The 22803-nt window shown below is 44.1% G+C and overlaps 1 long non-coding RNA gene across 3 annotated transcripts in view; it reads right to left on the bottom strand.

Annotated features, from left to right (window-relative positions):
• LOC115495781 (uncharacterized) overlaps positions 1-22803 on the bottom strand; it is a 130178-nt gene that overhangs the window by 84260 nt on the left and 23115 nt on the right. For all 3 annotated transcript variants that reach the window (XR_012056707.1, XR_012056708.1, XR_003961105.4), the window contains exon 2: positions 11656-11790. This is a non-coding gene — a long non-coding RNA (uncharacterized lncRNA). The remainder of the gene's footprint in view (positions 1-11655; positions 11791-22803) is intronic.

Below are 22803 nucleotides of genomic sequence, written 5' to 3'. Positions count from 1 at the left end.
CTACACTTGAGAGAAGGTTTTAATTTTGCATGAGGCACAGTTACTTAGTGAAGCATTGCAAAGCCTGCATTTTGAAGGATGCATTTTGTTTTAATGACCACAGAGTTATGAACAGCAGCTCCAACTCAGCTCTTGCACGATCAGACACAATTGTATTTAATCAATGATTCCACTCTGATCTGAACCAGAGCTCCAATCTGCCCTCATTTTCTTTCCTATACTGTAACAAATTATTCCTATTGACTAAATAGAGTGTGCCAAAAGTCCTCATGCCCTGATTTATGTGAAAGAATTAGCACGATATTGTCTGGTTTGAGGTCATTCAGCTCTTTTTCTTGTACTTCAGCATCTTCATTTTCATTTATTCCTATTCTGTACCAATTAGCACAGAGGAAGCAGAATCCAGCCATGAAGGACAGCCCCTCTGTTTCACATCATCCACTCCATTCAGACTCTTCTTACATAACTTCTTACCTTTCCAGAAAGGACACTCAACCCCTCCTGAAAATAACTAACAAACAAGCAAAAGCAACAAAACCTCCCACTTGATAGATTGGCTTCAGAATAGCAAAAACATGTAACAAAAAGAATTCTGCAGAGCACAAGACTTCCAATTAAAGCAGAAGGACTGTTTTGTTCTAAAAACAAAGTGCCCAACCCTATTGAAAAAAACAAAAGGAGCTGAAGAAAAGACTCTACTACCTATTTCTTGAAAAATTATTTAATCAGTCCTAAGGGGGAGTAACTGCAGGGCAGCTGTTCAGCCAGGGTAAATCATCAGCTCCCTAATGTTGACTTGTGCCAACTGAACTATTTATGGAGCTCATTGGTGAATGAGGGGAAGTTGCCTTTGACAGGAGTGTGAGATGAAAGAGATGTAGATTGATAAAGGACAGAGGTTTAACCTCCCTTGAGGTTTCTTGGGTTTTATTTCTATTTTTTGAGGTTTGGTTTTTTTGTGGGTTTTTTTTTTTGATGAAGCATCTCTTCTCCAGATAAGCTGCATTACTACTGCTCTAAGAGCTTATGATAATTTTCAACAACAAACACTACTCTAGGATAAAAAGAGTTAAATGGTGTTCTCTGCAAGAGCTCCTTGGCCCTCTACCCCTTCCTTGTCACCATGCATCCTACTTGGTGGCTCTTGGCATCTCATGGCAAATCCTGCTTGTGTAGCTAGATTTACACAGGGGTTGCTGTTTGTGAATGAAGAAAAGCTAAAAAATGCTGCAACTGAAGTTCTGGTTTTGGCATGGTGAGGTGCTTCTGGCAGGGAAATGAGCCCTGCCACATATGATGAGGTGTTTGCACCAGTTCACCAGGCTCCATGTCCTGGCACCACTTCTGCCAGGGAGCTGTATTCTTTCAGGACACACTGAAGAGTTTCTTGGAGCCAGAGGAGTAAAGACATGTCCCCACCTGGGAGACTGAGTCTGGATCTCTAGCAGGGCAGATTTCACTCCAGGAGGGAAATGGCACCCTTTGTAACTGGCATCCACCTCGTCAGGACAAGATGTTCTGCATAGCTCATGTACATGCAAAAGAACAAGTGAAAGAGGCTTTTCTTCCAAATTCCTATTTTTGTAAGAATGCAGTCAGTAGCAAAAATAAGCCTGGGAAAAACTCTCTTTTTATTCCCAAAACCAATAAATCTTAAAGCTAGGAGCTGTAATTTATCTAGATCTGTGGTTGTATTTGGGTTTATTTCATTAAGTAAACACCACCAGCCATCTTTCACTATAATTCTAGCACACCACCCTGCTGGAACACAAAGTCTGACCAAAACAATCTTTTGTCTGTTTCTTTTATAAACATAATTTTGCATCAAAGTAAAGAGAAAAAAAAAAAAACTGCAAGATAAGCTAATGCCAGACTATGCTGCAAGTACTGAGCCTAAGCAGTTCCTGGAAGTTCAAGTTCATTGGAAATAGCCATATGAAATATTTTATTTCAAGGTAACAGCTTCAAAATCTCTCCCCAGTTACTAGGATCAATATCTTCATCAAACCTTTTCAGTAAAATTACTGCATAGTTGTAAAAATGTTGTGTGCCTACTTCTGGATATGAGAAATTATGTAACCTGAAGAAAGACACTTTTGGTTTTTCAACTGCTTTGTACAAAAGTCAGCCAAAGGGTAATGCTGAGGTGAGATGAGCAGGTGTGAATCACAGATATTAAACACACAACATTATTAGCTGTCCACATCCAGCCTCACCAGCCTTGATTAAATTTCATTCTTACCTCTGGAGTAATTTCCAGATTTCACTGACTGGTCATTGCTTTCCAAATTCATTTCAGTACTGAAGTGTCCCAGGAGCATGGACAGGCTTTTCATCTCTTCTGATGGAAAATGTGGTGTAATTGCAAGCAATTAAGGAAAGATTCCCTAAGTGGGGCTGAGAGGCTCACATCCTACTTTTAGACATTTATCTCCCAATTTTCACATCTTTTGCCACACCATTGCTACAGGGAAGATTGATGGATCACAGACAGCTTTGCTGGCTGCTTTCTCTATACTGGCATTTTCCCAAGGAGGAGCAGGTGGCACTTTTGATGTTACAATAATTCACAGTGAAAAAGAGAAGCCTGCAGATGGACCTGTCGAGGCACTAGTAAATTGTCTGCTAACAGATTCATGTTCTCCAAGCATCGCCTGGACACATGATAAAGAGAAATGCAGGATCAGGTTCCAAAGCGGCCTCTTATCAGGTGATGTCCCCTGCTGATATCACACACGACCCCAGCTTATGAGTCTTCAGCTAATTTGTGCATGGTGTTTTATCTGATGAAGTTTAAACACTGCATTCCTAGGTGAGCTGTTCTGCACACCTGACACAAGCTGGACACACTGTGGTGGGAGGAGAGCTGCCCATTGGTTTTGGTCTCCTGATATGTAGCATGTTAGGGAACACATACAGGGGCCATAAGTCTCATTAATTTCAGAGTATTCCATTGTACTTTATGGGACAAACATATTTTATTTCAAGCAAAAAGTGAGCTTGAAGAGGATTTAATCTTTAGATGCTGCTGTGGCAAAGATTAAATGCTGATCTAAGTCTGGGCTCGACAGAGTACATTAAAAAGTAGTCTCACACTGTGAAGCCATGGAGCTAAACCCAGGAATCAGATCTTTCCCTCCCAGACAGGATTTCTACACTGGTGTAATTTCATTTCATTGACCGACTGCTGTTCTATTTTGTGAAATGCAGATTATAAAGCGAACAAAGTCCTTGTTCTGAATGTCATATTTTGGATGGGTCTTAATCTTCAGCCTTTCTCTCAGGGCTTTCTTTAAGATCTCTTTGGCCATTCTGCCATCAGTAGAAAATTTATACACATAGCCAAGGGCAAAGTTTGGTTTATCCAAGTCTTTTGTTATCCCAGTCTTTAAAAACCATGTCTTACTGGTTTTTAAAGACTGGGCTAACAATAGGAGTTTATTTTAAATCCTAGAGCCAGACTGAGAAAGAGCAGTCTTATCACACTGCTTATGACAGCAAATCTCCATACACACAAGGCTTAGATGAGGGACCAAAATTCTATTCTGTTTCTCAGACTCTCCAACAAAAATAAGGAATGGCAGAGAGCCATGCCCAGAGCCTGGCAGCTCTGCACTACTTTCTGTCATCAGAAGTCTCAAATGGCCCTACCATAACCCTTTAATGCTCTGCAAAAACCACCATGTAGCGCTCTGTAATGGCTGCTCTAACTGGGAGAATGGGAAGGCAGTAACAGGAACAAATAATGGTTAATGAACTACTAATGAAGTCAGGGATGCAAGACAATGGAAGCAACCAGTTCTCTCTTTCAGGACTTGCATCTACTCATAGAAAGCAGAAAAATGTGTTGTGCTCACAAGGTTGATCATATGTTGTTTGACAGTTCTCCAATATATCTGTCATGGGAAAGCAGGGAAGCCCATCTTTAACAACTGAAGGCCCAGAGGTCTTTTCTCTGGTAGCTTAATGCTGACCCATGGCCCAGCAGCCCAAAGACATCACCCACCCCTGTTCAGTGTGAATGAACTTGCTGTCAAGAAATCGGTGATTTTGGCTCCAACAGGCAGTGGGAAATTTCTGTGGAATTTAGGTAGGTCCTAACACTGGCAGACAATGACTGTCCAATGCAATCTGCATGAGGTAGCTGTGTCTCATATTCTGTCCAGTACCTGCCCTGGATGCTGTACCTGGATTCTTCCGGATAGCCCAGGAGGGCACTCTCCCTCCCCTCAAGGATGATCTCACGTTCCCTGATTGTCATTATCCCCACTGCCCAGTTTCTCTGTGTACACTCTGCTTTCACTGCCACTGCAGCAAACTCAGCTTCTGCAGAGCCCAGGTTCCTACACACGTGATGCCAATTTGTCACTGTCACTGCTACCCCACCACCTACTCCCTTCAGGCTTTCTCCATCTGTCCCTGGTGATTTACTGCACCAGAGCATCTCTGGAGGCCTCATGACTCCTTTCCTTGCAATTCTCTTAAGGTCATGGAGTCACAATATCCCAAGAAAGGAGGAGGATTTTCCCTTTGATTGTGAGACAGTTCCAGCACTGACCCAGCTCACTTGCATCTCACAGGCACTAGGTCTAGGACTGTCCAGGACCAGTGATGTGGGGAAAGGTACCAAAGTGACAAAAAACTCTTCCTCATCTGCAGATGAGTCACTTGGCCATTGTAAGGGTAAGGATTGGAAAAGTGACCCCATGGGACAGATGTGCCCCATCCAAGCCCAGCACCAGGCTACCAGTTTCTAGCTGGTCTCTTCACAGTGTCCCTGTAACCTTGTCACTGGCCAGGGCCACTGGGGATCCTGTGCTGGGAGAATTGAGTGGGGCATTTTCCTGCCTGACAATAAAATCTATTCTAATTATAATTCTCTGCACATATACTCTCTGAAGGACAGGAAAAGGCTTCTGCTGCTTGAGGTCAGGACTGAAAAATTAGCTGGTGAGCTCTGGGAACACCTGCTGTAGGAGGTTTTCACAAAAGCAGAGATGGCAGGAAGATTGATGACAACCTTGCAGCAAAAACCTAGAGGAGGAACCTAAGGATAAACTCATGGTCTGGGTTTGGGGCTTGCAGAACATGCAGCAAGTTCAGCACCATGTCTCCAACCAGCCTCAGTGGTGTACAAAGAGGCCAGAGTCCCCTGGCTCCATGGGAGGAATCATCTCATCAGGCTGGATGATTCCACAGACCTCTGCACAGCCAAAAGCACTGCAAGGACAGGTCCCAACCCCCAGTGTTGGGGCTCCTTCTCCCTCTTGCTGCTTCAGGGGGTCCCAAGGGAACATTCTATTCTATTCTACACATGGAAAGACTTTTAAAATCAGAATTTTTCATTTTCCTTTTAAAATTCTAATGAGAAATCCAAAGGTTACATTCATATTGTGTTCTAAACTATTACAACCCCCCTAAATTTTAGGGGTTTTTTTAAAAAACATTTTTACTTTGACAAATTTCTATTTTGGAATATATAGAATTGAGAAAATAGTGGAAATTAAATCAGAGCCCCTCAGTCTTATTTGTTCAATTGCAATTAATGTTCAGGAAATGAAAGAACAGGAAAAAACTAATTTTGAAATATAAAAATATTTTAACATCTTTAAAAAGAGCAATAAAACTACATATAGTATGATGTAGATTTACATCAAAGTTAAGATATTGTCAGCAGATTGCAAAAAAATATTTAAGACATTTTCTCAATGAAAAAGGTTGTAAATTTGAAAATTCTTTTACTACTCAGATATACATCTTCTTGGCCATATGAATCACTCTTCAAGCAAGGAAAGGAGGCACACACCATATTAGCAGTTCTCACAGCAGCCCCAGAAGTCATTTTCAGCTGTACAAACCTGCAGCTTCTGCAAACATTTCAAGATATTTTTACAGAAAATGTATCTAAGTATTTATTACCCTAGACCAAGGTAAACAGAAATTCTGTATAAATGATCACCACACAGGGAAAAGCACTAAAACATCTATAGTTTTTCTCCTTTTGCCGTGTATCATTCCCAGACTGGCAGCCAGTTGTGCAGTGCTTTTCTAGTGGTGAGAGCAGGATATTGGGTTTCAGGACTCTTGGGTTAAATTATTGAATCTGCCATTGATTTGCAGTGTGACCTTGGGCAAGTAATTTAAAGGGAAATATGTAATTATTAGTTTCATTTGGCCAGGCTGACTTACTGTCTATGACTTTAGAGCAATTACTACTTTCTATTAGACTGAATGGGAGGGAGGAGGTCTACTTTTTGCAGATGTTTTTTCCTGTTTCAAAGGGTTTGAGGGTTTTTAATTTCTCTATTTATGTATGGAATACCCAAACAATCCAACTAAGAAAACAAATATCTGGATCCTACAAGTAGTCTTGCATGTGCTGAGAGCTGCTTTCTGGAGCACTCGATTGAAATAGCATCCCTCTGGTTTCTGTAGTACACAACTGTCTGCATGCATTGCTGGGAGATCAGTGCTCAGAGGAGCAGCAGAGGAGCAAACCACACACTCATATGACAAGATGAAGAACTTTTCCCTGTGTAACAGTGTAAACAGATATAGTACAAAACAACCCTCAGGGATTTGGGGGTGAGAGGAGTTAAGTGGGAAAGGATTTGTTTTAGCAGTTGACTTTGTCCAAAATGAAGGGGTTAAGTAGAAATCATCTTCAGATTCTTTAAAAACAAACTTTCCAATTGTTATAAATAAAAGTGTTTTCTAAATTAAAAGATTTGACCATATACAGGTCTGAGCATTTTGTTATTTTACTTAGCACAGTAGCAGTATTTCAAAAATAAGAATATTGCCACTTTTTACACCTTCAAGTAGTTATGTTGAGAACAACATAATGGTTGAGGGGGTTTCCCACATATTCTCATATTTTATGACTCAGTTTTAGACTTTTACAGAATATTTCAAGATGGAAATTTTAATTCTGAAAAGTGTTGAGAAGATGACTACTTCATTTTTAAACATCATGGCTAAAAGAAAGTTTAAAGTTAAGGTAGTCCGTAAGTTAGGATTTGTACTATCTTTTCTGTAGCCTAATGGGACCATGCAAAATGCAATATAGTACTTACATGTCCTGCAGGATTATTTATTTTGAAGCTTAGCTGTAGTTTATAAAGTGCTCAGAGATCCTCTGATGAAAATGTAATAACTATGTCATCATCATCATCATTGTTATTATTACGAATATCATTATTTTTATTCCCCTGGTGAAATAAGAAATAAGTTTGTAAAGATTACAACAGCTGCAGGGAATGTGCCTCAATAACTTCTCTGTGTTTTGTACCACTGCCAAGAGAGGTTTATAAAATGCTGCAGGAGTAACCGTGTTCTGAGCTAACAGAAGGAATTTGCTTGGACTGTCAAACATTTGCTCAATGTGACAAATAAAACTAACAAGTACACAGTGCACCATTTTTCTTTCAAGGCATGCATAAAAATCTTTCTGTAAATGCCCTTTTTAACTTCAGACAAGCATTTATGGTTTTTAGGGGCATGCAAGGTGCAGTCATTACAGGTAATGTGTGAGCTGTTAAGGGTGAGGTCTGGCACATGCCATAATGAAGAGGTCCCATAATGGCAGCACCAGCTCATGGTTTGTTGTTAACCCTAAAGCTGGGCTGGGGGAGTGACTGAAGCCATGGCTGCCACAGTAAATCTGGCTCACCAACAACCTGGGGGGGGTGTGTTTGTCTCACACTAGGGTAGACACAGCTGCCCTTGGCAGGAGAAGGGGTCTTGAGTACTCTTGTAAGAATGAAGAGAGCACAAAATTTCCCAGGAAATTTTCACATAAACTCTTCATGGTTTAAGTGTCACATCCTGACTTTCTCGCTTGCAATTAACTGCTACTTGAGTGGACATTTATCTGACAAGTTAATCCAGTCACTATTATATGGGAGGAAAAGGCAGCAATGAGGATATGAAGAAGAAAAGGTGACCAGAAGTGAGGGCAGTAATCTGAATCTCAAAATCCAACCTCTGCTCTGCCACAGACTCGCCATATGACCTTGGTCAGGTTCTTTAATCACTGGGTGCACCAGTGGTCCAAGCATAAATTTGAGCTAAAAGTGCTGCCTGGCTTCCCTTCCAAGTGAGGATCAAGGCAAAACATTCTGGGAGGAGTTCAAAGAAATTCTTTTACATGGAGAGAGTTTTGCTCTCCAGGTATCTGAATCAGAGGACAGTCCTGAAAAGAGGCCAGTGGGATTCATTCAGGTGAAGGAATGTTTAAGTGTCAGCAGACGGAAAATTATCCTTCTCTTTCTAAATTAGATGTCACAAACAACGGGAAAATTAAATCCATTTCCCAGGATATGTCCCTGCAGAGGAAACTCATTGGAGGGATGTTTCCCTGATAAGAGCTTTCCCTGGGAAGAAACTGAGTCTGACTTTTGTAAGTGGCTCTGAAAAATAACTCCCAGAATCCAGATCCTGTCAAAATTATGTGAGAACATGAGACATTTTACTAGCAAAATATTTTGGCTTCAGAACTAGCAAATCTTTCTGCCTCGCTATGAAAAGAAGCAGGGAAATGAAGTGGTTTTCTCAGTGCCACAGACTGCTGTGGCAGTGAGCAATCACTTCATTTCCCTCTGTCACTGAGACCCCACAAGCTCCTGGCAGCTTTCCCTCACTGCCACCACTGCCTCCTGCCTGCTGCTAGAAGACTCTCTGCTCACTGCCCAGCTCACAGATGATTGTTGGAGCATTCACCTTTTATGCCTAAACTTCTCCTGGTAAACTTATGCCCCACTGCCTCTGTTAAAAAAAAAGGTGTTATTTGGGACATAACCTATACACTGGAATGTCACCTCCCGTGTTCAGTGGCACTGATGGGACCTGCCAGGAATGTGTGGTGATGTGCTGGCATCTCACCTAAGCAGGCACACAGGTGTTTATCTGGTATTTATTGCTGCAGCTCTGTTTTCCACCAGAGACAGAATTAGCTTCTACCTGGGTGAGCTTACTTGTGATGTATTGCCTCATAAATAATTTACACATGTCAGATTTGTTTTGACACACTAATTTGCTGGCTTTAAATGGGAGGTTTCTTAATTTCTTGCTAGCATTCAAAAGTTTTTCTTCATTAACTGAAAGTTACAGCTATAGTTTCTCCCAAATCCTTCTGTTTGCAATAGCATAGCCAGATGTTTTCTTGAAGTTTTGTTTCAAGAAGTTCCCGTGGTCTTTCCATGGCAAAATCGTTCCCAGCACCTTGTAATGTGTGAGCTCTGTGGAAGAAGGGAGTACAGCATTGTGTTTCTCCCCTCTGGGACCACCACCCTCCCCAGACCCAGGAAAGTGGCTCAGGCACCAGCTCTGCAGCTGCCCGGGACACCCCCTGTGCTGCTGTGGGTGCCACAGCAGGGACAGGCTTGCTCCAGGGGCTGGGGGCTGGCAGGGCAGTGAGCCACTGTTTGTGCAGCCCACAAAAGGGCGTGCTCTCATCCTGGTGGCACAGGACAGCAGCAAAACCCACAGAGATAAACCCAGGCTTTTGCAAACCCCTCAAACGTCTGTCCCTAAGACTTTTGAAACCCCCAGCTTCAATTCCCCCGGCTGCTAATACAAGTGCTGTTTCCCAGAGCCAGCAGGCAGCTGGAGAGGCTTCCTGAGGCTGCACCCAGAGAGGCCTGAGGGGTGCCTGTGCCCCGAGGAACTGGGTGGTGGCCCTGCCCATGCAGCCCCAGGACTGAGACCACCTCTGCCTGCCCAAACATGCTCAGTGCCCCGGTTCTTTTTGGGGAGAGCACGTGAGGGTCTCCCCCTTGGGTCTGCTTCCAATCACCGAGCTGTGCCGAATGAAAGGCTGCTCACATCGGATCCAGCACGGGTCAGGGGTGGCCAGGGCAGAGTGCATGAGAACTTCCCTCCATCCGGGAAAACACTTTTAATAGAACAAATCTGTCTCCTCACAGCGAGCAGCTAGCCCACGGCAGAGGGGAGGGGGGCAAAGGCAGAGGCTTCTCCAGCAGCTGTCAGCCTCTACAGCAGCAGCTATTTCAGCTGCTTCGCAGGAGCCACCCTCCCACGCGACACTCTGTGCTCTCCGGCAGGTTGGAGACGAGAAAAGCCAGCCAGGGCCACAGTCCAGCACCTCTGCACACTGGTGTGAATGGACAAACAGGTTTGTGTCACCAGGGGACACAGTTTTGCCCTCTGCCAGACAAGAGCAGACCTGTACTGGCATCCTCTGTGAAGATATGGCAGGACTAAGAACTGAGAGAATTTATGGCATGACAGATTCCAGGCTCGGATTTGCTCTGATTGGAGTTAAATCCCCAGCCCTATATTAAAAGTCATGTGGCCTGCAGAGCAAATCCTGCCTGGCAGGATGTGAGTGAGCTCCAAGCTCCACTTCTCAGGCTAAATTCCATGAAGCCATCAGCTGCTCTAGCTCTGGGCCCTCCTCTCTGCTGCCAGCCTGCAGCCAGGCAGAGCCCGGGCAGGTGCCAATGGACCATCTCCTGCACAGGGAGGGGGCTGAATAAAGGCCACAGATTCTCTCTGGAAAGTGAAAACTAGAAGAAGAAGTGTTGCCAGCTACATAGGGCATCTAATTTACTGCCTTTGTCACAATTTTTTTCTTTGCTTTTTGGAAGGTCAACCTTTGTTGGCTCTGGAACTCAGCCCAGAGGTGGATATTTTCTCTGAAATCAACCATTCACTCTTAGGCAGTGCTGCTTCTCACACACCAGGCACAAGCTGTCATTTGAAGCTAGGGGACAGTAGGATTTTTTTGATCCTTCAGAACGTAAGGAGATATCATAGCCAAAGGGACTGGAACAAAACCAGGACATGGATTTTCCATGGCCCAGTCAAGTGGTGCAATTACATTTTCAGTTTGTTCCTAATAAGACATTCACCTGGAGTCTTTTGAACCTGTAAGTTATGGGTGGTGATTTGCTTGGACCTACCCTGGTCAGCTGATACTGTATGTATGTAAGTACCCCAAAGATACTTACACCCCACCAGTGTGGGAGTCCAGCAGTTGGTCCTGGATATGTGAAATCAAAGGGTAAATGCACTCCATGGGACTTTTCATCCCAGCTCCAGTGGCACACTGGACATGTTGTATCATCTGGCTATTGATGGCACCAAGGTGTTGAGATAAGTAAAGGACTAACACTTAGGTGGCAAAATCTGGGTGAGCTCTGGCCATCCCTAAAAGCATTGCTACTCTATTTTAAAAGACTTATTCTCATCAGCTGAAGTAAAATGATGAGGAACACTCCATCTGAGCCAAATTCCTACTGGACGCCCTGTTTTATCTAAGGGATTTGGGGGAATTTTTCATTTAAGATAAACAAGTATTTTGTGGCTTCTTATGCTCAGCAGCTGGACTTTATCAGCAGGTCACCACAGTGGGAAGATAAGGTGTCCCCTTTACTTGGCGCCCTAGTAGGAATCTCACAATCCCAGGTTAGTTTATATGGCCATTAAAAAAAACCTCTAAAGTGATTTTGATTTCAGTACCTTTCCAGAAACTCTATGGTTCAGAGAGCTCCTGTGCTAACAGAGGAAATGGGACTTTTGCGGCTCTATCATGGATTAAAGTTCAGCCATACAGATACACCCTTAAAACTGCTTTTATTGTCCTTTACATAAATTTACAAGGTGGAACCTCATAAATTTGCTGTCACTTACTTCTGTTCCCACCCTTCTTGCACCACCTTGCAGCATGCAGTCCATCTCCAGCAAAGGACTTCTTGTTGCAGTCAAAATGGAAACTTAGGTTAGAGAAGCATTTCGAGAACCCTCAGTGATTTAGGCAAATTGTTTCTGTAAAAAGAAAGAAAATCAAAGTAGAAGAGAAAAGGAAAAATGAGAAGGGCAACAAGGAGAAGGAAAAAAATAGAAAAATGGAAAAGGAAAGATTTCCCCATCTGCCCCAACATCAAGACTTGAAATACATTTGAAATCAAATCATAAGGAAATTTCATCCTCAATTGTAAACATGGGGGTTTTTAGAACTGTGCTTATGAGAGACAATATTTCAAACTAATATACTGGCTTTTGAAATGCAAACAAGATGCATATTGCTGGATATTGATTGATTATATTGCTGGATATTTTTAATGCTGTGCAGTTCGAGTTCCCAAAACATTTCAGAAATGCTTCTGCAAAAAAACCGCTTTTTACCCGTGTGAGCTCTTTGTGAGTGGCTGGGGATGTGCAAACCCCGTCTTCTCTCGGTGTGGCGGGGAGGGGCAGTGGGGCACATCCTCCCCCCGTGCTCTCCGAGCCAGCGCTGGGGGCAGCGGGAGCGGTCCCGGGGCGCTCGGGGGCGGCTGGAGCGGGAGCGCTGCTCCGCACTGCCAGCAGAGGGGAATCAGCCCAAGAGCAAAATCACGGGCTCAGCCCCGCCGAACCAATGGTACAGCTGTCACAGCTCTTTTAGCAGGAGACCTGCGTGCGAGGTTTGTCCTAAGGTACAGTCGGGCTAAGGTTTCCCGGTAGTTTCTCTCCTTCCTTCTCTTTTATTCACAGCACACCTTCCAAAAATCAGCACTCTATGCTCAGGTGTTAAACTGAAGGTATTAGGAAACAAGTTCCTTCTTGTAGAAGAAATACTGATTTTGCACTAAAAAATTTAAATGTAACTCAAGAGCCTTTGGACTAGGACAGGAAATTACTGAATCCTCCCTACTCTCTCACACCTCAGGAAAAAAAAAAAAAAAAAACAAAAAAAAAAACAAAAAAAAAAAAAAACAAAAAAAAAAAAAAAGGAAAGGGAAAAAGAAACTGCTATTGTACTGAAGAAATTTGGGACAGACATTTTGAAGGTTTATAGTTTTCAGACCAAAAAAACTCCTAAGAAAGCATGTGCTTTCCTCAAAATATCAGTGCTGGCAAATGCCAAAACTCTGTTCCTTTTCTCATAAAGCAGGCAGAGGGTGACAGCCCAGCATCAGCATCAGCAGCAGGCAGGGAGCTGGGCAGAGCCTTGCCTCGGGGCCAGGGGAGCTGCCACCGGGGCCAGCTGCAGGCTGCCTGACTGAGAACATCCCAACAGCCTCCTGCCTTGCTGCTCTCTGCAGCCTTGAGAACGTGGGCGAGCAAGACTTGGCCTCTGTGGGCCTGCTGGGATTGCAAAAGTGTGTGGGACAAAGAAAACTGCAGCCTTATTGATATCACTTCTGCTGGCTGAAACACCATCTGCATTCTCTGTACATGTGCATAGACAGTCCCTCCATACTTGGGCTCCTCTGTGGAAAACTGCTCCTATGAAAAGTTCATCTTGACTGTTGTCTGTCAAAATACTTCCTCACTCCATTAATTACAATTATAACCATGTTTACATAGCAGCTAGCATTTCAAAATGTTTTACCCATTAATACATACCCTAATTATTCACAGAAAATTATTTCTTTACCCAAAATTAGCCCTTTTTGTTTCCCTGACCTGCTTCCAATCAGATCATGATTACAGCATACTTAATGAATGCTCTGCACAGGCACTCTCCATCCTGTGGCTGGCTGGTAATTGTGTGATTGCTGTGAGTCTCACAGCTTTCCAAAATCAAAGCACTTTTGACAGGACAAATAAATCACCGGTATATCTCTGTTATGTCATGATATTTTTTTTTTAAAAAGGCAGATAATTTGGAATTGAAAATTGACTTTCCATAGCTACCATGTAATCTTTGGGTGTTAAATTATAAATAAATATTTCTCACTCCAAAACCTTGGTTTTTCCCTCAATGGTCCAATACTGTTTCAACCACATATACACACACCTTATATATACTTAGAACTATCACAGGATGAATAAAGCAGCACAAAGCTCATAGTGGGGTAAAGACTGTACTGGTGTCTGTTCACTTGCTAAAGTGAAAGGCAACGTGTTTAACAGTGAGCAGCCCTGAAAATACTCCAGTCAAAGAGTAAGAGCATTTGGTGAAGTGGAGCACTGCTGATATTTCAGGCTGAAATTTGCCTCACATCATGAATGCTTCAAGCCCAACAGGAGCAGCAGAAAGATGCACGTGCAGCCACTCTATGTACAAATCCCCGCAGCTGCCAGCTCTCAACTTCCATTGTGCACATGAGGATGTTGCTGCCAGTGAAGGGAGAGAGAAGTAACAGAGCCATCGTCCCTCAAAACCCCGTCGTGCAAGGAAAAGAGGCAACAAGCGTTCATGCTGTAGCTGGAGGGAATCCAAGCCTGCCACCTCCTAAATGAAGTTGGAGAGGACCAGGCTTGCTCCACTGAGAGCAGCTCTCAAGGGACAGCAGGCGCAGGACAAAGCATATTGTTGAGCTGTTTGACTGGCCTTGTACCATCTATTCTTCTGTCCCTGACACACAAAGGCTCGGGCAGCCTGTGGAACACAGCCCCACCAAGCCTGGTGGGACCTGCACAGGGCGGAGTGGGGAGCAGCCCCTCGGCACATCTCCAGCCATCAGGGCACGAGGGGACGCGGCAGCCACGGCGTGCGCGCTCCCGTGCCCGGCCCTCCGGAAGAGAAGGAAACCAGCAGAGACAGGCAGCTAAGGGACAGGCAGGAGACAGGAACAGGGTCAGCACAAATGCAGGAACCCCGGTCTGAGCTGCAGACAAAGGTAATTCGACAAGCAGTTCTAAACTCTCGAGTGAGCAAGGGTTTTATTGGGAGAGCTCCCAGCGGGAAGTCAGCAGAGGCTCCAGGTCTGGCACCGCTCAGGCCATCGAGGCTGGGTGTTGTCCAGACTTGCAGAGGGAGATCCCAAGCTCAGGCTTCGGGTGGCCAGGTGGAGCCAAACCTTGGAAAAGCGGCGACACCGTCATTGGGATGTCTGGTGCGTCCCAAAGTGATTTAGATGCTTGTCAGCAGGAAAAAATAGACTTTCCTTGAACTGGGCAAACAAGCCTTTCTTCTGGACTCTGGCTGCTAAAAACAGGCAGCTTTTGGAACAGTAAGGGTTGGATTTACTGTAAAGCTGTCCCCTCCCTGCTCCCCATAAAGGCAAACACCCACAGCTGTATGGGACCAGTATATGTGGTGCCAGAGCAGCTGCACAGCTGTGCAGCCCCCAGGCCGCGCCAGACAGCACTGGGATTAAACCCCCACTCTCCCCACTAGGATTAAGCCCACCATTTATCAGTAGTTAATTAACAGATTATGGGGAGGCTGAGAGAGTCTTTTTAGATAGATTGCACACTGGCCTGTTTGGCCTACAAACATAAAGCCATTGGATTCACTCTGGATCCAGTTCTATTTCACAGGGTGGTGGGAAGTGCACGTAATCACTGAAACTTGACAATTGCACCATTTTTCACAGATTTTTCCCACCAGAAAACATTGTATGAGTTTTAAAGGTCTTGTGCTTTGAAAGGCTTAGAGTAGAACAGACACAAAACTGTTGATATGAAGGTTTTACTGGAAATATGGTTTGCAATTAACTGAATTTTTTCATGAAAACTGTTTACTTTCTTTGGAAAAGTTTGGCTTTTGGTCAAAAGCAAATGGAAAGTTTTCCCTTCTTTCTTTTTTCTCCCCCGTACAGAAAAGATTATTTGCATGTGTTCTGGTATTCCAGTGCCTCCCGGGTCATGGAACATCTCAGGTGGAGAGGTGGCTGAGGAGCAGCACCTCAGGCATTGTCCTAGTGGGAGGTCACTGAGGAGATCAACAGAAAGGCTCCTGGAACACCAGCATGACTCTGGGTGACATCAGAAAAAGGAAACAGATGGGATACAGCCTAATATGTTCTTATGGTATTTCAAAATTTTCTCTGGAAAGGGGAGAAAAAATGGCCAAAGTATCCATGTAAAAGAATAGTGACCCTCACTTTCCCCTGGTTTTCTTAATGTGGACCAAAAATTTCTGTCACTGGAAAATAATTATAGCAAGTGAGATGTCTTTCTCCTTTCCTTGATTTGTCCAGTCTGTCCACCTGAAGAGCTGGAGGGACAGATTCAAGTAAGCCACCCAGAAAAATGGTGTTCCAACACTTCTGTACCTCCAGGAACACCTAACCAGTTTTCACTTTCTATCTTAGCCTGAACAAAAAAGAACAAGCCAGCCTGGAAACAGATATGCTCCAAGCACCATAGGAAAACAAGACCTGCACCCCATTAAAAGACAAGAGGAGAAGCTGCCCTGCTTTCAGCAGCACTGGCACTCAGCTCAGAATGAGAACAGACTTCACAGAAGCTGCAGAGTCACAGGCATGTTCTACCTGAATTCTGATCCAGGGATGAGAGCTAGCCAGCTTTGTAAAGGATCAGTCTCCTTCTTACTTTTATGAAATGACCTCTTGCAGGACCCCACAAGGCCATAGGTGTAAAATACTCCTATGTATATCTTCCCTGAGTGAAAGGGGAATCCTCTGGTCCTGCAAACATTCCATTTCTCATAGCAGAAGGGCTGTGAGGGGCATCCCCAGGCACCTTGAAGCCCTGGCAGTGATGCCTGAGTAACAAGGTAGGATAGGAGCCACAGGATGGGTCTGCAGCTGGGCCAGCTTGTTCCTGCTGCCTACTCCCCTTCAGGAAAGGCTGCCATGGAGAAGGAGGCCCTTTGACAAAGAGGGAAACTTCTGCACTGGTCTTTGAGGAAGAAACCTGGCCCAGGAGACGATTACTTCACATTTGAAATCATATTTTCACTAAAGTGGGAACAAGATCCTCTTTGAACTCCAGTCTGCCCTTATCCCTCTGCTTCTTCCCCTCTCTTTCTTCTTCTATTTTTTTGATCCCACATTCCGATTCTCTGAAATTTTGCCCACTGCAAAGCCACACAGCAAACACATGAACTCACGCGTTGCTCCAACCATGACTTGGTTTCACACTCAAGAGTGGTTCTGTGTTCTCTCTGGGCCAGTTATTGCTGCAGGGCTGTGCAGGCTGAATCCAGCTCCTGGTGCCAGCAGGCTTACAGCATCCTTTGCTCCCTGCAGCACCCTCCAGCCAGCCCGGCTGTGCACAGAGACACATCCATGCAGCTCCAAGGACTTGCTTTACAACCACAGGCCAGGACTGGCCAAGGACATCCTGTTGCTACCAAAGCACTAGAACTGTGAGCTGAAGAAGTCAGCATTTAGAGATTTACCTATGCGCCAAGGAACACCCTCAGCCATGAGGCAGGCAAGGAGCAGGGAATGTGGGAGAGTCACAGGGAACCAACAGGCTCATTCCACAGACACAGAGAGACCCCTCACTGCTCCGAGGAGACAGCACCAACATTTTGCAGAGTGTGGGCAAAGGTTCAGCTAACAAAGATGACTTGAAGTAGCTGAATAAGACTGTCAGTCTGGAAGCCTTTCAGGAGCTGGCTGTACACAAATTTTAGTCATTCCTCATGCAGGCAGAGCTTGTGTATAGAATTCCATAAAATAGGTTGAATCCTCTTTTACAGAAAAAATGTGTTTGGAGTCCACAAACTGCTATGCAAACTCACGTTAATTCTGTTGCAACAGTCATTTAGAGAAGAGTGCTGCAAAAGACAGAGAAAAACAGATGCATTCTATTAATTCCCTTCTATAGAAACCATTTGGACTTTGGAGCAAAATGGCTTGACATTTTCAAAATTCTATTAGTAATTTTATGCCACCATATTTTTATAATTTCAAAATTATGAAGTGTTGCACAAAGTCACTGCAGAAATGCTCTATTTCATCCTCCAAAATTCTTCTCAGTTTCATTACTTTAAGAGATTGATCTGTTCTTCTCCAGACACAAATTTTGTGTTTTAATGGATGAAACTCACTGCATCCCCACTTCTCCTGCACTGGCTTCCCTCAAGTGATGTTGATAATGCACCCAGAGATTTCCCTGAGAAGCTCTCCTTGCATTTGGCACCATGCTAGCTAAACTCGAGCAGCATTGGAGTTCAGTGTTAACAGGCAACCAGCATGAAACAGGATTGCTGATTAAAAAAAAAAAAAAACCAAACTGTTTATTTTATACAGTCAAATTTTGGAAATTCTGTCCTGGTTTCCCCTGGCTATTCCTTAAAAAGAACAAAAAGGAGGGTGGAGGTAGAGCCAGGGGGAAGAATGTATCAGCTATGGAGTAAACAGTTTGGAAGCCAAACATAATTGGCTGGCGACTGCATATTGTGATTCACAGAGGGAAGGCTTTTTTTAAACTCCAGGAGCCACGGAGCAAGGACAGCCATGCAGTCATCTTCCTGTGCAGAACAAAAGCTCCGGGCCAGCGAGGTGCAGCACAGCGTGCTGGGACAATGGGGACACAGAGCATTACCTCAGGCCCGCTGTGTGCCACACAGTGACTGGCCTGATATTTCCACAGCCAGGCAATTCCTTTTGATATCAGGGTTTGGTGAGTCAAGCCCTGTTCCTTCTCGGGGGCTCTGAGTGCTAGAGATCATTCCTATTTGGGGATCATACCTTATCTAAGTCCATTATTGCCTCTGCCTAATGTAAACAGTGTCTCACTCCCTACAAGGTCTGTGCATTGAAAGTTTTCTTAAACCAAGGAAACCTGGAATAAATACCGCATTGTCTTGAGGACTTTATCACAGTGGTATGAAAGAAAACCAGTGTGTAAGTCTTTTCCAGCACTAAAGTACTTTAAGTCTCAGGAAGGATAGTTTTGATTTGCAAATTCATTGCACTCACAGTCAGGACTTCACACTTGACCAGAGTAGTTGATATACTGTGAAGACTCTGATCTGGCATGCAGTCTGCAGTCTGTCTGACATGAAAAGAAGAAAGAGGGACTTCACCCATGTTTTAACTTTAAAAGATCTAAAAATTTAAAACTTTGTCTTTCAAAACAGGAAAAAAAAAGGAAGAAGATTAAACCAGTAAGTCTCACAAACTTGTCTCTAAACTTCCACAGTGCTGCTGTCAGGGGAAATTAATTCTGTTCTTGAAAAAGTCAAAGGTTTTGAAAGAGAAATTGCTCTTTGCAAGAAGCTCTTTGCTTCCTTCTTTTATAAAAAGCCCTTCAAAATTGACTGAATCTGAATGGAATGCTCGATTTCATTCAAAACTTTCATCTTTCTCATTTTACTTTGTGGCTTGCAATTTTTGAAGTGATGACATTCTCAGAGCTGTAGCAGGGGAGAACTGCAGAATTTCCCTTGTATCTGGCAACACACATTATTGTGCTAAATCCCAGCTAAGCCGACTGCCTGCTTCTCTGTGCTGCCATGGGGCAGGATACCAGGCGAGGTGGGCCTCTGGCTTTTATCTCCCACCCACATCCCTCCCCATCTGCCTTGCTGACAGCTAAATCCAGATTTTCATCCCTGCTCAGGAGTGTAGGCAGGTATGGGTTCACAGTCAGCCAGGAGCTCCTGCATGATGGAACACAGTGGGAACATCCAGACCATCCCAGGCTTCACCTCCTTCCCACACTGACAAACTGGTCTCCTGGCCCAAACTCTGTTCAAGGGGGGAGAGCTGATGAGGGCATTAAGCACCATTAAGCTCTGGCATTACTTAGGAGAGTTTCTGAGCAGCCCTAACCTTGAGAACACAGCAGGAACCATGCTGGTCTGCACTATCTCTTGAGCTACACACCAAGAAACCTCTGCTGATTGCTGAATGGAGCAAATGGCAGATTAAGTCTCTAGGTGAAAGACTCACACGTTCTGGTCTGAAAACCACTGTACTCTGAAATGCCCAGGCCAGAAACTCATCCTGATTCAGACCACAGTTCATCTGCTGGAGACAGAGCCAAAGGGATTCCCGAGCAGCTTGCCCATCGGCCGTGCTAGGATGTTATTTGCCAGGCATAACTAACATTTTGCATACTTCAGATTTTGTCATGGCCTGACTGACTCCAGCAAGAGCAATGTCTCCAGCTCCTCACCCCTGGGGCAAAGTACAAATAGCCAAACATCCTAAATTGTGTCTGGGCTGGGAGCAGTAAAATCCCACCCAAGCGGGATCCATCTGTCAGGTTCCAGCCCTGCAGGAATGCTGGCTGGGCAGATTGGGCTGTAGCTGAAAGATGTATCTCAGCAGTGTGGACAAACACGAGCAGCCCCTGGAGCAGGCGGAAGCCGCGGGCGGAAAGGCTCAGGAGCACCGGTCCTGCTGAGGATGGACTTGTGACACGAAACAACAAACAGCGTGTCTGGTGAGCTTGGCATAACAAGCCAGGCACATGTGAAGGAAGAATCACTCTAAACACAAGAATAGGACCAGATGAGTAGATTTCAATGGTTTATTGTAAGAAAACTCCTTAGATTACGCAGATTAAAATCTTCATGGAAACACTTGGGGAGACGGTGTTGCTCAGCTTCCTGCACAAGGCACTGTTTGGTCATGACTACGTGGAATAGCAAACTTAGAACAGGGAGTTTATTAGTTTATTATTATTACAAGAATAAAGAGCTCATGTATCCCACACTGGAAGAAAGTAGATCTCCACTTCAGAGTAAGCCACAAGTGAAGGAAAAGACTGAGTAAAGAAAGGAGTAGGCATTGAGTGGAGCTTTTCCCTTCAGCCCCTGCAAAACACAGCCCAGGGCTATCAGGCTGGAGAAGGGGAAAGCGAGGCTGCAGTTTTTCCTGGCTCTGGGGTTCATCAATGAAACCTGAGTTATTCAGCTGTGGGATCAGGGTTAAGACTGAAGTTAAGACTTCCTGTGTCAGCCTGGTCATTAGAACAATTCCTTCACCCCAGCAGTGCAGAAACCAGAAGATGAATGGCAGGTGCTGAGGTTGGATGTGATAGCAGAAGTGCCCAGGGTGTTCTTGAAACCCTTCTATGATGCCCCTGAGATGCTTCTAGGGAAGAGGAGCCCTGCTAACTGTGGTCCACTTGTTGAAAAACTTTAATATTTTGTGGTTACCATGTGCCCAGTGAGTGTAATTACATTGAATTCCACCACTGCTTTCACCCAGAGCAAGATTGCAGGTTGAGCAGTGAGCATGAGGACTAAAAACCCATACTTAATGTACTCACTGCACTGGGACAAAAGGGCATGTCCTCCCACTGCAGCTGGGACAGGGAAGAGGGAACCATTCTCTGGAGAAGCTTCTCTCTCCTCAGTGGCTATAGAAGCAGCCAAGAACCACCAGTTCACACAACATATTTAGTTTTTGGAGGGCCAAGGTCAGACATGGAGAATGCTGGGCACTCTGGCTTGTGACCACAGCTCCTGCTGGATGGAGTGTCCACAGCTGAACTGTGCTAAACTGGAATGAGAGGCCACAGAGAGCTGAGTGAGGGGTCAGCTACTGAGAAACTGGGAAATCATGGGCAGGGAAAAAAGACTGGGGGAGTGTCAGACTTGGACCAAAACAAAACGCAAAAAATGTGATGAATGGAGAGGGGAAATAATTTTTTCTAAATCTTAAATCCAGAGTTTCCTTTTGCTTTTATGCTCTTTAACTCTGCAAATATGGCTTTTTATCATGCCTCCTTCTAAATGAAAAATCTCCTTTCAAAGTTAAAAGCCAAAAACCTTCAGTTTTCAGCTATCCAAGGGAAAAGGTCTGGTGAATTAAAATACCACTCTGTTGTTTGTCTTCCAAAACGCTTATCAAATTCTGCATGTTTCTAAAAATCAGTCCAGCCACTATGAAACTTCCTATTTAATTTATCATTGCCACCCTATATTCCCTATTTCTCTCATCTTTTTGTTCTGCTTTTCAGAATTGCTGCTCCATGGGGCTGCAATTCACACTCCCCAGGTATCCCCCAACAAGTTGAGGGCTCAGCCTCCACAAAGTCTTTAGGTACTCCCTGGTCCAAATGCTCTCTAATAACACAATTATTTTGCCAAGTGCTGCTGGCAGCAGGAGTTGGCTTCAGTTATATAACTTTTAAAATTAGCAGCCCCACAACCTTGAACCCATAAATGATTATTTACTCCTTCATATCCTCCTGAGGCAGCATTTTTCTCCCGCTAAAAGGACATGTAAAAGTGCTATCTTGGAGTGAAGTGTTCATTTGAGGAAATACAAGAAACAAGAATCTAAAGTATCAAACCTGCAAATAAAACACCAAACTCACTGCCTATCAGGCAAAACTCATGTTTCAATGTTTTTGCCCCCAGCTTTACCAGGACAATGGGGATAAAATTGTCTTTAAAGACATGAGGTCAGAAAATGACATGTCTATCAAAGCTGTCATTTGAGGGTTGATGTTTAAGTATTCAAGCTCCTGCATGTAACCAGATGGGACATGAAAGGTTTGGAGGGTGTAAATGATAGCTGTGATGGCACCTGACCCCACCACCCAACCCTGCAGGAGACAGGGCTCTGCATGCACATGGTGGTGGGCAGCCCTGTCACCTTCATGCCGTGATGGCCATTGGCTTCTTAGACAATTTGGATTCAGGGGCACAGGAACAGGAAGACATTCAGCCAGGTTCTATAGGAATTAAGAGGAGCCCTGCAAAGTGAGGGCAATTTTTCTCATCAAGCAGCAATTATGTTTTCTTTCAAGTCTCTTCTTCTAGAAGAAAAGGAACAACTAAAAGACCAAATATTTGTACATATGAGCTGATACTACAAACTTCCAACTAAAGCCTTTTCATCACAGCAGATGTCATTCCAGATGCATCACCTACCAGAAGACCAAATTCTACATTTAAAAATACTAAGAATTATGTTATACTTTTGCCAGAGAGACGACCACTTTTGAGTGGTTTCCAGGAGCTATGTGGCTTATGGAGTAATTTGGAAACAGGAAGAAAATTATAACATAATTATGGTTAAGGATTTAGGTTGGGAGGGGGGTGAGCAATTAATTTTTATCATGTTTATCAACATCTTTGGTCACAATGTAATTTAGAAATTTTTTTTTGTGACAGGAAATTGAAAAGCCATTTGTGGCAGCATGTGAGTAACATAAGTAATTATATATTTATGTAGCTACATTATT

This window comes from Taeniopygia guttata, chromosome 6, assembly GCF_048771995.1.
Source record: "Taeniopygia guttata chromosome 6, bTaeGut7.mat, whole genome shotgun sequence".
NCBI classification, from domain to species: Eukaryota; Metazoa; Chordata; class Aves; order Passeriformes; family Estrildidae; genus Taeniopygia; species Taeniopygia guttata.
Note: the sequence above shows the minus strand (reverse complement) of the source record. Positions and strands in the feature narration are given on the sequence as shown.